At 42.7% G+C, this 14335-nt stretch overlaps 1 non-coding gene across 1 annotated transcript; it reads left to right on the top strand.

The window, feature by feature from the left end:
* The first annotated feature begins 12753 nt into the window (after window positions 1-12753).
* Window positions 12754-12828, top strand: Trnas-cga. The gene has a single exon. It is a non-coding gene; the product is annotated as a tRNA-Ser (tRNA).
* The last annotated feature ends 1507 nt before the right edge of the window (window positions 12829-14335 follow it).

Below are 14335 nucleotides of genomic sequence, written 5' to 3'. Positions count from 1 at the left end.
CTGCCTGAACGGACACAGACTCAGACAGCGCCAGTCAAAGAGCTAGCGGAATACGAACTTATTTAGAATTACAGTTCCCTACTTCGGCTGATGATTGCTAATATCACCGTAATTCTCCGTGATGATTACGACGGTCGGCCCAGCCAATGTCGCAATGCCATCTTTCCCGTGAGCGAGCTTGGCTTTAATCTCAAACGCGGACGTGATTTCCGTCCGTAAACTCCTGTACGTAAGTGTTCAATTGCGGTGTCCGTCACGAGTCAATACTCAAGCTACTTGCACATATGCTAAGAGTAGTTGGTCGACTCAAGTGCGCGGCAGCAAAGGTACACTTCAGATTGCATATGAACACCATAAATTGTTAAAAACCTGTTTCTCTTCTCAGAGGAACAGAGAATGCTACGTGTGTGGAGTCGAATGCTCTACACTATTCAGGCTTGGAGATTAACCACTGGACTCAATGCCGGTGATTTCTCCAACCTACTTCTCTCCACGCTCTCCAAGGAGGGCAGCCAGACATCGCGACTGCTCGGTCCAGTACCGACCCCAGAGTCCCCATTCAGATTTTTGCAAACTTGGCCGTTCTTCGCCGCAAGGATCGGTGCGCGTTGGTAGCCAATCACGACACAGAACTCCATGTATCCGTGCGCGTTTGTACCCAACCACGACACAGAGCTCTCCCGCGGTTGCTGTTGCCGCCAAACTTATAATATGTATCACTACGCGCTCTGCGCCAATCCCGTCACAGACTTCCGCAAATTTTTCTCTCTTTCGCATATAGCTCGTTCTCACTTCTTGTTGTGATGGCCCAGCCTCTCCCAACGTCTTTGGTGGCCTGAAGTGCCAGCCGACAAAGGGGTCCGGTCGTGTTCCAGCCTCTGCGGCCATCTCGTTAGTTTGACATGACACACACAACTTCCTTTTCTGTGTCCATTCTCTCCTACCGGTGGGCCAATTATCTCGTTTTGTTAAATGGCTATCTCTGTGTATTCCGTGTTTTAGTACTGATTTAGCATCATATAAGATGCAAAATCTGCTACCTTACAACTTAGTACTGCAAATGTGAAGACAGGTCTGCACACTATGACTCTGCGAGCGTGTAATGAGAGAACGATACCGCCAATATCCGGGAAAATCAGTATTTGTGATTTTCTTAAAGGAGGCTCGTTCTTTTACTTTTTACTCATCTTCCTGTAGCTTGCCAGCTCTACCAGTGAACTCTAGAACAGTGTACGGTTTTTGTTGGCAGCAACTACAATCAGTCTGTGAATGGGAACCATTACCAGGCTGCAAGAGCTTCTATAGCAGGTCGGGCTGGAAGCCCATCCACGTGGACTGGTCCTCAAGCTAGTAACTGAAAAGTATTGTGTGTTAAAAATAGCTTGCAATTTTCCAGAATTTTTCACTGTTTTCGAGAGACTTAGCTTTCAAGCTACTTTACTCTCCAAAAGTTAGCCGAGAAATTTGGAAACTGACATGCAGGGTGATTCGACGATAATGTTACAAATTTTCACGGATTATGTCAAAGGGTAAATGTATGAATTTGAATTAAGGCAACTGGTCCTGAAAGAACTGAGTCGGAAGCTATAAGCAAAAATCGTTGTAATACCTCTGCCAGTGGAACACATGTACCGGTACTGTTGTTGCTAAGATCGTAGGATAAATAACTTCCAGAGCTGACAGTATGGACCAAAACAAGAAAAAATGTCTAGTAAATATGAGCACTACATCTTGGATACTATGAAACACATCTCTTCCACTGCAAGTCTTCGGTTTCCATATTTATGGAGCAGGTAGTATGGACCAAAGCAAGAAAAAATGTCTACTACATATACGTTCTAAAATGCATACCTTAATATCTGTGGTTACTTGCTCAGTAGAAGAGACCTGTTTCACAGAAGCGAAGATGAATAAGTTCTCATATGCGCGAATTCCCCTTCTGTCTCAACCTCTTCATCTCAGAATAGCTCTTCCAACCAATGTCCTCAGGTATTTGTTGATTATATTCCAATATCTGTCTTGCTCTAGAGTTTTTACCCTTCACAGCTCTCTCTAGTCCATGGAAGTTATCCCCTGGTGTCTTAACAGATGTCCTATTATCCTGTCCCATCTTCTTGTCAGTGTTTCCCATATATTCCTTTCCTGGCCGATTCTGCGGAGAACTTCCTCATTTCTTATCTTATCAGTCCACCTAATCTTCAACGTTCTTCCGTAGCACTACAGCTCTGATTTTCCTACTGTCAGTGATTCACTACCGTATAATTCTGTGCTCCAAATGCACAGTCTCAGAAATTTCTTCTTCAAATTAGGGCCCATGTTTCACCAATAGTCACGTCTTTGGCCACGAATGCCCTCTTTACCTGCCCTACTTTGATTTTCATGTCCTCGTCACTTGGTCCGTCACGGGTTATTTTCCTTCCAGTAGAATTCTACTTCGTTATCCCCAGTGGTGAAGTTAAAATTCTCGCTGTTCTCATTTCCTCTGCTCGTCATTACTTTTGTCTTTTTCCGGTTTATTCTCAGTCCATATCCTGTACTCATTAGACTGTTCATTACATTCAACAGATCCTGTAATTCTGCTTCACTTTCACTGAGGATGGCAGTTACTTCAACGAATCATATTATTAATATACTTCTACCCTGAAACTTTACCTAACTCTTAAGGCTTTCTTTTATTTTGCTTTTTCGATGTGCAGACTGAACAGTAGCGCCAAAGGAACAAACATTGTGCTCGAACCTTATGAATTACCTCGACGAGAACAATCTATTGACACATAGTCAATACCGCTTTAGAACACATCGTTCTTTGAAACACAACTAGCTGTTTACTCACACAGAAGTGTTCAGTGCTATCGACGAAGGATTTCAAATTGATTACGTATTTCTACATTTTCAGAAGGCTTTTTACATAGTATCTCACAAACGGCTTATAATCAATTTGCGTGTTTATGGAATATCCTCTCTGACAAGCGACTGGAATAGTTAGTTCCTGTCAGAGAGGTAGTAACCGATGAAAAGTCATTGAGTAAAACAAAAGCGATTACTGGCGTTTTCCAAGGTAGTGTTATTGGACCTCTGTTGTGCCTTATGTATACAGACGATTTAGGAGACAATCTGAGCAGCTGTCTTAGGATGTTTGTAGATGATGCTGTCATTTATCATCAAGTAAGATCATCAGAAGATCAAAACCAACTGCAAAACGATTTAGAAAAGAGATCTGTATGGTGGAAAAATTCACAGTTGATGCTAAACACTGAAAAGTGTGAAGTCAACCACATGAGCGCTAAAAGGAATCAATTAAATTTTGGTTACACGATAAATCAATCAAACCTAAAGACCGTAAATTCAACTAAATTTCTAGGAATCACAATTACGAACAACTTAAATCGGAAAGAACACACAGAAAACGTTGTGTGGAAGGTGAACCAAAGACTGCGTTTTATTGACAGAAGATGCAACAGATCTACTAAAGAGACTGCCTACACTACACTAGTCCGTCCTCTTTTGGAGTACTGCGGCGCGTCCTAGGATTCTTACCAAGTAGGATTAACGAAGTATATCGATAATGTTCACAGAACATCAGAACGTTTTGTATTGGAGAGAAATAGAGAAGAGAGTGTCACGGACATGATATTGGATTTGGGGTGGATATCTTTAAAGCAAAGGGGGTTTCTCGTTGCGGCGGGATCTTCTCACGAAATTCCAATCACCAACTTCCTACTTAGAATGAGAAGATATTTTCTTTAGGTTAAAATCAACAGTCGAGATCGCAATAATATCTGCTTGTTTGCCGTTTTCGGCTTACGTTAAAGCCATCCTCAGAACTTTTGGCTCCCTACTGCTGGTGCTGGCGGCTCGTCGGTTTTCTCGTCATACCACGATCGTACTCTGTACAGGTAGCACCAGATCGCTGCACTCCGTAGACAATGTTGCCTAAATTTATTTTCTAAACGCCGAGCTACACATGGAGAAACGATCATCATAATAAGAGAAATCAGGGTTCGCAAGGAAAGATATAGGTGTTCGTTTTTCCTGCGCGCTGTTCCAGAGTGGAATAACAGAGAATTATTGTGAAGTTGATTCGATGGATCCTCTGCCAGGCACTTAAGTGTGATTTGCAGAGCGGTCATGTAGATGTAGATCTCTGCCTTACAAACCTTTTTAATCTGAGCACTTCGTTCTTAGTCTTCCACTCTTATTGTTCCATCTTGATTCTTGAACATATTATACCGGGTGATCAAAAAGTGAGTATAAATTTGAAAACTGAATAAATCACGGAATAATCAGTAGAGAGGTAAAAATTGACACACATGCTTGGAATGACATGGGGTTTTATTAGAACAAAAAAAAATTACAAAAGTTCAAAAAATGTCTGACAGATGGCGCTTCATCTGATCAGAATAGCAATAATTAGCATAACAAAGTAAGACAAAGCAAAGATGATGTTCTTTACAGGAAATGCTCAATATGTCCACCATCATTCCTCAACAATGGCTGTAGTCGAGGAATAATGTTGTGAACAGCACTGTAAAGCATGTCCGGAGTTATGGTGACGCATTAGAGTCGGATGTTGTCTTTCAGCATCCCTAGAGATGTCGGTCGATCACGATACACTTGCGACTTCAGGTAACCCCAAAGCCAACAGTCGCACGGACCGAGGTCTGGGGACCTGGGAGGCCAAGCATGACGAAAGTGACGGCTGAGCACACGATCATCACCAAACGACGCGCGCAAGAGATCTTTCACGCATCTAGCGATATGGAGTGGAGCACCACCCTGCATAAACATCGTACATTCCAGCAGGTGTTTATCAGCCAGGCTGGGGATGATGCGATTCTGTAACATATCGGCGTACCTCTCATCCGTCACGGTAGCAGTTTTGCTGTCCAGCGCCATCTGTTCTAATAAAACCCCATGTCATTCCAAGCATGTGTGTCAATTTTTACCTCTCTATCTACATTATTCCGTGGTTTTTTAAGTTTTCAAATTTATACTGACTTTCGATCACCCTGTATATCACGCGACTTTCCCCATTGCTTACCCCCATTTTTCTCGGAATTTCGAACATCTTTCAGCATTTTACATTGTCCAACGGTTTTTTCTGGTCGACAAATCCTATGAGCGTCACTCGATTTTTCTTTAGACTTGTTTCCATTATCAAGCACAGAGCCAGAATTGCCTCTGTGGTGTCTTTACCTTTCCTACAGTCAAACCGATAGTTATTTGACAGATTCTCGATTTTCTTTTCCATTCTGCTGCATATTAGTTTTGGTAGCAGCTTGGTTGCATGAGGTGTCAAGCTGATTGTGCGATAGTCTTCTCACCTATCTGCCTCTGCTAATTTGAAATCATGTGGATGACATTTTTCCGAAAGTCTAATGGTACGCCGCTAGTCTCACAGGTTCTACACAGCAGCTTATCGCCGTTTGGTTGCCATTTCCCCCAATTATTTTAGAAATGCCGATGGAAATGGGAATGCCGTGTGACTAGGGCCTCCCGTCGGGTAGACCGTTCGCCTGATGCAAGTCTTTCGAGTTGACGCCACTTCGGTGACTTGCGTGTCCATGGGGATGAAATGATGATGATAAGGACAACACAACTCCCAGTCCCTGCGCGGAGAGAATCTCCAACCCAGCCAGGAATCGAACCCGGGCCGTTAGGTATGACATTCCGTCGCGCTGACCACACAGCTACCAGGCGAAATTCCGATGGAATGCTATCTGTCCATTCTGCTCTATTAAATCACATTCCTCCAGAGCTCTACCAAATTCAGACTCTAATACTTGATCCACTAAATCTTCCTTATCGACTCCAGTTCCTCCTTCTAATAAGTCAGACCAGGCCTTCAGTGTACTCTTTCTACCTAACTCTTTCTGCCTATCCTCTCTTTTCTCTTCGTTTGACACTAGATTACCCACTGCAGCCTTAATGGTACCACTCGCGCTTTTAATTTCATAGCAGGTTGTTCTGATTTTTCTGTATCCTGAGTCAGTCCTTCCGACGATCATTTCTTTTTCGATTTCTTCTTATTTTTCCGGTAGCCATTTCACCATGGCTGCCCTGCACTTCCTATTTATTTCATTCCTAAGTGATTTACGTTGCTGTATCCCAGTCTTTCACTGAATATTTTTGTATTTCCTCTTTTCGTCAATCAATTATATTATTTATTCCGTTACCCAAAGTTTATTCGGATTTACGTCCGCCGTACCTATGTCTGACTGTCCAATATCTGCGATTGCTCTTTTTGATGTGTCCGCTCCTCTTCAAACGATATGCCTACTGTGATATTCCTTACCGCAGTACTGACATTCTTAGTGAACTTCAAACTTGTCTAATCTTTCCTCTCACACTGATTCTTCCGTGCGATTATCTTAAACACCAGTCTACTATTCATCGCTACTAAATTATGGATACTAAACTACCGGTACGACATACAATGCAATATGCGATTTCAGAATATTCGACCATGATGTAATACAGCTGGAATTTTCTCGTGTCTCCAAGAACACTACCTTCTCTTGTGATTTTTGAACAAAGTATTCGCTATTACTATTTGAATTTTATTGCAGAACTCAATTAGTCTTTCTCGTCATTCATTCCTACTACCAAGCCCATGTTTTCCAGTAACCTCTTCTACTATTCCTTCCACTACAACCGCGTTCCAATTCCCCTTCATTATTACATTATCATCTCCCTTCACACACTTAATTACCCGTTCAATATCCTCACGTAATTTTTCTGTCTCTTCATCTCCCGTCTGCGAAGTCGGCATGTATATTTGAATGATCGTCGTCGGCGTTCGCTTGCTGTCGAAACTAATACGAACAACCCTATCACTAAACTGTTCGCAGTAGCTCAGCCTGTGTCCTACTTCCCTATTCACAATGAAGCCTATGACCGTTATGCTGCCCTATATTCTTCTGATCAGAAATCTTGGTCTTCGTTCCGATTTTCTAGCTTTCCTCTTACGTTCGAATTTGTGACGTACCATGCTTCGATTAGTATAATGTTATCCTTTGGTTGGTTATTCCATCTATTTCACCTCCTCCTTGGCAGTCTCCGACTGGGGGACTAGTCCACAGTCTTTTCAATGTAGAGATAATAACGACACATCTTTTTCAATTACAGACCCCTGTCTTGTGGATACACCTTATGTTTCTTTAACGGAGCTGTTTTCACTGGCTTCTGCAGCCTCAAGCCTTTGATCATTGTTGATTCTTCCGCCGGTTTAGTGCAGTTTCCTACCCCAAGAGCGTTTCCAGAAACTCAGACCGCTCCTCCACCCTCTTTGACGGTGATGATATTTGGTTTGTGGGGCGCTCAACTACGCGGTCATCAGCGCCCGTACAAAGTCTCAAGTTTTTCACAGTTCAATTTTTTACACAGTCCAATGTAGCCACTTTCATGAATGATGATCATGATGAAATGAAGAGGACAACACAAACACTCAGTCCCCCGGCAGAGAAAATCCCCAACCCGGCCAGGAATCGAACCCGGGAACCCGTGATCCAGAGGCAGCAACGCTGGCGACTAGACCACGAGCTGCGGACCATCCTCTCTGACAAGGCTGTTGGCGGAGTGAGAGTGACTTTATATAGCCTTAACTCTTCGGAAGCCATTTCTGATTATTTTTATTCCATATTGAAGCAGTCGTTGGGTCTGAACCCGAGACCCAGGCCGTTTTGAAAGTATTCAGAGACATTACCAATAGACAAAGATTTCACTCCCAAGTGAACGTCAAGGGACCGATTATGTTATGAATTATTACTCAGAAGTAGTGAATCCTTTTCTTTTATTTTGTTTTAATGATTGTTGGTGGGAACTCGTGCGGAAAGATATAGGTGTTCGTTCTTTCCGTGCGCTATACGTGATTGTGAAGGTGGTTCGATGAGCTCTCTTCCAGGCACATAAATGTGATTTGCAGAGTACCCATGTAGATGTAGATGTAGAACTTTTGTTCTTGCATCATGAATTATCATTAACGAACCCGCTTCTCCTCAGACATATCATACATCCCACTATTCCGCTTCCCATATCCTCACGAATAAGTACCCTAAAATATGGGTTTGAATGGCACAGATGTGCACCTCGAGAAGAGATAAGGTCAAGCTTAATGAATGGTTTAACTAACTTAAGATTAATGCATCATCCCTGACGTCATCATCTACTGCAGTGCTTGTCCAAACAAAAACGATAAGACTCCTCCCAGATATCCAATGCACTAAACAATAATCATTTTATTTATCGGGCCTATTCAACGGTAGGAGCATTCTTTATGGGAGTGGCATGAAGGGCACATAACCTGGCGCAGGCGGAAGAGCATGAAGTTTCACTGTCAACTTACAGTACGACCCTGAGTATAAACTCTACTGAAATCCCCCGCCCTCCCCTTAATGTGACGATATTGGATAGTAAATCCTAGAGAATCAAGAGTATGCAAACACCCCCTTTGAACATGATGTAGCAAACGCTGCAGCATTCTAGTCACTTTTGTGATGCGCATTCAATAAAGCGTCAGCTATAGAGCAGGAGAAGTTTAGCACCAGCAGTTCATAGACTGCATACATCGTTAGTTTAGTAGTATTCTTGCCTGCTTCTGAGTATATGTGAATAGTAGGTGTCTCTTTATCCGATTCAATAAGACTGTGCATTTTATTCTAAGACTCTGCGTATTTTTTGAATGCTAAGATGGAGGAATTAACTTAGTAGTGCAGTTTTTCCATCACCGCAGGTTTAATGTCGCTTTATTTGTTTTATGCGACTGTAGTGGTCTGTTTGCTTTTTTTCAGTGAGTCCCTGAGTAGCTAACTAGCAAATTTATTCGCTACTTTATATAGTTTTCAAATAATGGGAAATGGGTACGAACTGTACTTGTTGTTTGAGGACACAAGATGAATTGGCTGCTGTCCGGAAACAGCCAAAAGCAGTTTTGGCCACGGTCGACGGGCTTCAGGCTGCATCCGAAGGCTGTGGCGATGATGGGGTCGCAGTAGTCCCCGCGAAATTCCAGTGCCACTGCGTCTTCCGATGCGCATCATCTGAACTGTTGCTCCTCATTCGAAGATGTGTGCCGGACTGTAATGCGTGTCTCGGCGGAAGACGAAACTGGCCGCATGGCTCCACCCTTACGCCTTAGTAACAGGTACGACTCCCGCAGTGTTGATAATACATTTGAGCCGGCACAGGACACCTTCGGTCTGTGGCTAACTTTCCAGCTACGTCCGGAAAGTGACAGACGGTGATTGTCGGTCATTAGGAGCTCCAACGTTAAGCTCCTGATGGAACCAAGAAAGAATGCCACTCGGCACATTCGTCGGGAGGTTTCATTTGCGTCGTGGCGGATGTTGTATCAGCTGCCATGGATTCACAGGCTGCATCCGGCTGCAGCTGAAGATAATGTTTGGTGTCGGCACGCATAACGCCTGCCGCCAGGGTTCTGAGGCTATCGGCTGGCTGGATTAGCGAAAAAGTGCTCTCACCATTTGTAGAGCTGATCGCGGTCCTCTGCTTTCGAGTGGAAGGGCTAAACAAGAGACCAAGGCAGTTCCTCGACCTCAGCTATTTGGTGGAGAACCATAGGGCCCTCGTCTGTACGTTAGACGTGCACTACACGCAGGAAGCGCCTACTGGGCTAGAAGAGTATGTGTGGCGTTCATACAGTTTTTTTATCTTTCCCTTGAGATCAGAGATGAATCTGCAGCCGAAACTGAAGGAAGATCAGCTACATTATCCTCAAAGAATATTCATCGCAGATGGGATATAGAAAAGTTTCGTACTGTATTAGTAAACTGCAGGGGCATCCCTGGTAAGATCCCAAAATTAAATACCTCAGGAAAACCACACCATATGGTAAAAAGGTATTAATACATAATTTTACGTGTTCTTGAAAAAATTTGTATTTACGATTTTAAAAACTAATATTCACGCGTGTACAAACAGTAATGAACATTCTTTATGTTTAAAAGCCATAAAATAAAAGCCCACCTATGATGCTGCAACTACAGTTAGAAGCTAAACGATGTCAAAGTTAGCGTAAGGAGGGCTATGCGTGAAGCGTTCAGTGAATTCGAATGTAAAATTCTATGTACCGACTTGACAGAAAATTCTAGCATGTTCTGGTCATACGTTAAATCAGTAAGTGGATCGAAACAGCATATCCAGACACTCTGGGATGATAATGGCATTGAAACAGAGGATGACACGCATAAAGCTGAAATACTAAACACGTTTTTCCAAAGTTGTTTCACAGAGGAAGACCGCACTGCAGTTCCTTCTCTAAATCCTCGCACAAACGAAAAAATGGCTGACTTCGAAATAAGTGACCAAGGAATAGAAAAGCAACTGGAACCACTCAACAGAGGAAAGTCCACTGGACCTGACGGGATACCAATTCGATTCTACACAGAGTACGTGAAACAACTTGCCCCCTTCTAACAGCCGTGTACCGCAAGTCTCTAGAGGAATGGAAGGTGCCAAATGATTGGAAAAGAGCACAGGCAGTTCCAGTTTTCAAGAAGGGTAGTCGAGCAGATGCGCAAAACTATAGGCCTATATCTCTGACATCGATCTGTAGTAGAATTTTAGAACATGTTTTTTGCTCGCGTATCATGTCATTTCTGGAAGCCTAGAATCTACTCTGTAGGAATCAACATGGATACCGGAAACAGCGATCGTGTGAGACCCAACCCGCTTTATTTGTTCATGAGACCCAGAAAATATTAGATACAGGCTCCCAGGAAGACGCCATTTTCCTTGACTTCCGGAAGACGTTCGATACAGTTCCGCACTGCCGCCTGATAAACAAAGTAAGAGCCTACGGAATATCAGACCAGCTGTGTGGCTGGATTGAAGCTTTTTTAGAAAACAGAACACAGCATGTTGTTCTCAATGGAGAGACGTTTACAGACGTTAAAGTAACCTCTTGCATGCCACAGGGGAGTGTTATGGGACCATTGCTTTTCACAATATATATAAATGACCTAGTAGATAGTGTCGGAAGTCCCATGCGGCTTTTCGCGGATGATGCTGTAGTATACAGAGAAGTTGCAGCATTAGAAAATTGTAGCGAAATGCAGGAAGATCTGCAGCGGATAGGCACTTGGTGCAGGGAGTGACAACTGACCCTTAACATAGACAAATGTAATGTACTGCGAATACATAGAAAGATGGATCCTTCATTGTATGATTATATGATAGCGGAGCAAACACTCGTAGCAGTTACTTCTGTAAAATATCTGGGAGTATGCGTACGGAACGATCTGAAGTGGAATGATCATATAAAATTAATTGTTGGTAAGGCGGGTGCCAGGTTGAGATTCATTGGGAGAGTCCTTAGAAAATGTAGTCCATCAGCAAAGGGGGTGGCTTGTAAAAAATTCGTTCGACCTATACTTGAATATTGCTCATCGGTGTGGGATCCGTACCAGGTCGAGTTGACAGAGGAGATAGAGAAGATCCAAAGAAGAGCGCCGCGTTTCATCACAGGGTTATTTGGTAAGCGTGATAGCGTTACGGAGATGTTTAGCAAACTCAAGAGGCAGACTCTGCAAGAGAGGCGCTCTGAATCGCGGTGTAGCTTGCTGTCCAGGTTTCGAGAGGATGCGTTTCTGGATGAGGTATCGAATATATTGCTTGCCCCTACTTATACCTCCCGAGAAGATGACGAATTTAAAATTAGAGAGATTCGAGCGCGCACGGAGGATCCCGCTACTGGAACTGGAAACGGAGGTAATGCAGTGGCACGTAAAGTGCCCTCCGCCACACACCGGTGGGTGGCTTGTGGAGTATAAATGTAGATGTAGATGTACAGTGAAACATGTTTGGGATAAAAAACAAAACTGTGTTTTGCTAAAAGCAGACCCCATCCAAAAACATATGCATTGTTAAAGCAAACACGGACAAAGGAGCTTCAATCTCAAGATGACAAGGTTTAAATCAAATTCATATTCACTAATAAAAATAAGAGCCACACCTGAACGTGAGCGATTTTACAATGTGATTTCGTGAAACTTAGTTACTTCCGTAAGATATTTCTGCCATAGCAGATGATTGTCACGAAAAGTACATTATCGGCCACGCTGCAACTGCTTCCTCCTCTGACCACGACCCCCCGGCCAAGTCTTAGCGAATCCCTGGGGGTCGCGCCCGCAGGTTGAAAAACACTGCTCTAGAGGAACCCTAAGGAAATATAATTCATCCATGAAGGAAGTGTCTTACGAAACACTTGTCCGATAAATGCTTGAGTGCTATTCATCAATTTGGAACCCTTGTAAGGTTGTATTAATGGAAGACATATTACTCAACCAACGAACAGCGGCAAGTTTCTCACTCGATCACTTAGTAAGCACGAGAGCGCTACGTAAATGCTCAAAAAGTACCAGAAACGGACGCTACAAAAGGGAAGCAGTGCACTACGGAGAGGTTTACGTTAAATTTTTTGAGAGCGTAAGTTCCAAGAAGAGTCGGAAGACATATTACATTCTCCCATACATTCATCGTGAAACAGTCAAGACGAGAAAATCAGAGATATTAGATGTCGTACGGAGCTTCACCGACATCCATTCTTCTCACCTGTCATTCGTGAATGCTACAAGAAATTAGGAAAGGTTGTGATACCGCAAGTGCCCTCCGTCACAGACCATAAAGTGGACTGCGAGTATAGGTGTAGGTATGGATGTAGAAACATCTCACTGTTTGGAAGGTAGGAAACGAGGTACTGCCAGAAGTACGGCTGTGAGGACGGGGCGTGAGTCGTGCTTGGGTAGCTCAGTCGGTAGAGCACTTGCCCGCGAAAGGCAAAGGTCCCGAGTTCGAGTCTCGGCCCGGCATACGGTTTTAATTCACACTTGAAAAAGAAACAGAAAACCAAATAAATTTTTTTGACATAAGAATAATAAAAGAAAATGGCAAACATATATTTAACATCTTCAGAAAACCAACAACCACAGACACAACAAAACATTCTACATCTAATCACCCCAACAACCAGAAGCTTCCTGTACTAAGACGTAAGTTACGTAGATTAAATTGGATCACACTCAACAGAGAAACTATGAAAAAGAAACGAGTACAATGAAATAAATAGCTAGGAACAATAGTTATGACATACATGCAATACACAGACTCAATCAAAAAATGAAAACACAAATACAAAACAGATACAACATTTCCAGAATACAATATAACTTGCAAGCTGCAAACTCACAAACACACTCATCACACACAAAAAATGACAACATCTACAGAAAAGAAGCAGATGGTACACTATGACTTACACACATACACTAACACACAGAGTGGCAAACATACTAAAGAAACAGGGCTTCCGAGTTGCGTATAAAACTGTGAAAACGCTCCATTAAAACTTAGGCCAACCAACAACCAAGAGGGATAAATTCCAGGGATCAGCAGTACACAAACTCGAATGTCAAAGTTGTGATGCAATATACATAGACATCGCAAGAATTTTAAAACACAATACAAACAAAACACATCAGGTGTTGGAAGTACAAAACAAAGAACTCCACTTTTGAAGAACACTTAAAACGCCATAACCACCATCTTATAAGTGTGGACAAGATCTAAAGATAATGAGAATAAACAACCACGAGAAATACGTTATACAAATGCAAGAAAATTTGACATCCAGAAAGCCAGTGCTGAAAACAAACAAGTGATAAATTACAAATTACATACCTTCCTCTATCTCTCTCTCTCACTCGCTCTCTCTCTCTCTCTCTCTCCCTCCCTCCAACCTTCTGGTCACCCCTCCCACACACACACACACACACACACACACACACACACACACACACACATGCAAGAATACGCACCAAAACGAATACCATTCACGCATACACACACAAAAGCGTACTGAAACAAATAAAATTTCATACACGCCCACGTGCACACGCGCACACACGCACACAAACACACACACACACACACACACACACACACACACACACACACACACACACACACACACACATGCATACACAGTCAGATCACAGATACGTCAAAAAAAAAATCCAGGCCACTGAAGATGTCTTGCGAAACGCGTATGGCACAAAAACTGTGTTTCATTCAATTGTACTTAGACGCTCAACAAGTAAATATTAACAATATACCATAATATTACACGCAACTGAGAAAGACACGAGTACAGAAGTTGAAGACAACATGTAGGGTTTCACATTTTTGTATACAACATTGTGACGAGATCTTAGGAACAGTATTCACAAAAACTAATAAAAAATAATACTTTGATTTTAGTTGCACATAATCTTATAATAAACAGGAGAAATGCAGGGGTGCCGACACTAAAGGTTTCTAC

Source organism: Schistocerca piceifrons, chromosome 2, assembly GCF_021461385.2.
Source record: "Schistocerca piceifrons isolate TAMUIC-IGC-003096 chromosome 2, iqSchPice1.1, whole genome shotgun sequence".
NCBI classification, from domain to species: Eukaryota; Metazoa; Arthropoda; class Insecta; order Orthoptera; family Acrididae; genus Schistocerca; species Schistocerca piceifrons.
Note: the sequence above shows the minus strand (reverse complement) of the source record. Positions and strands in the feature narration are given on the sequence as shown.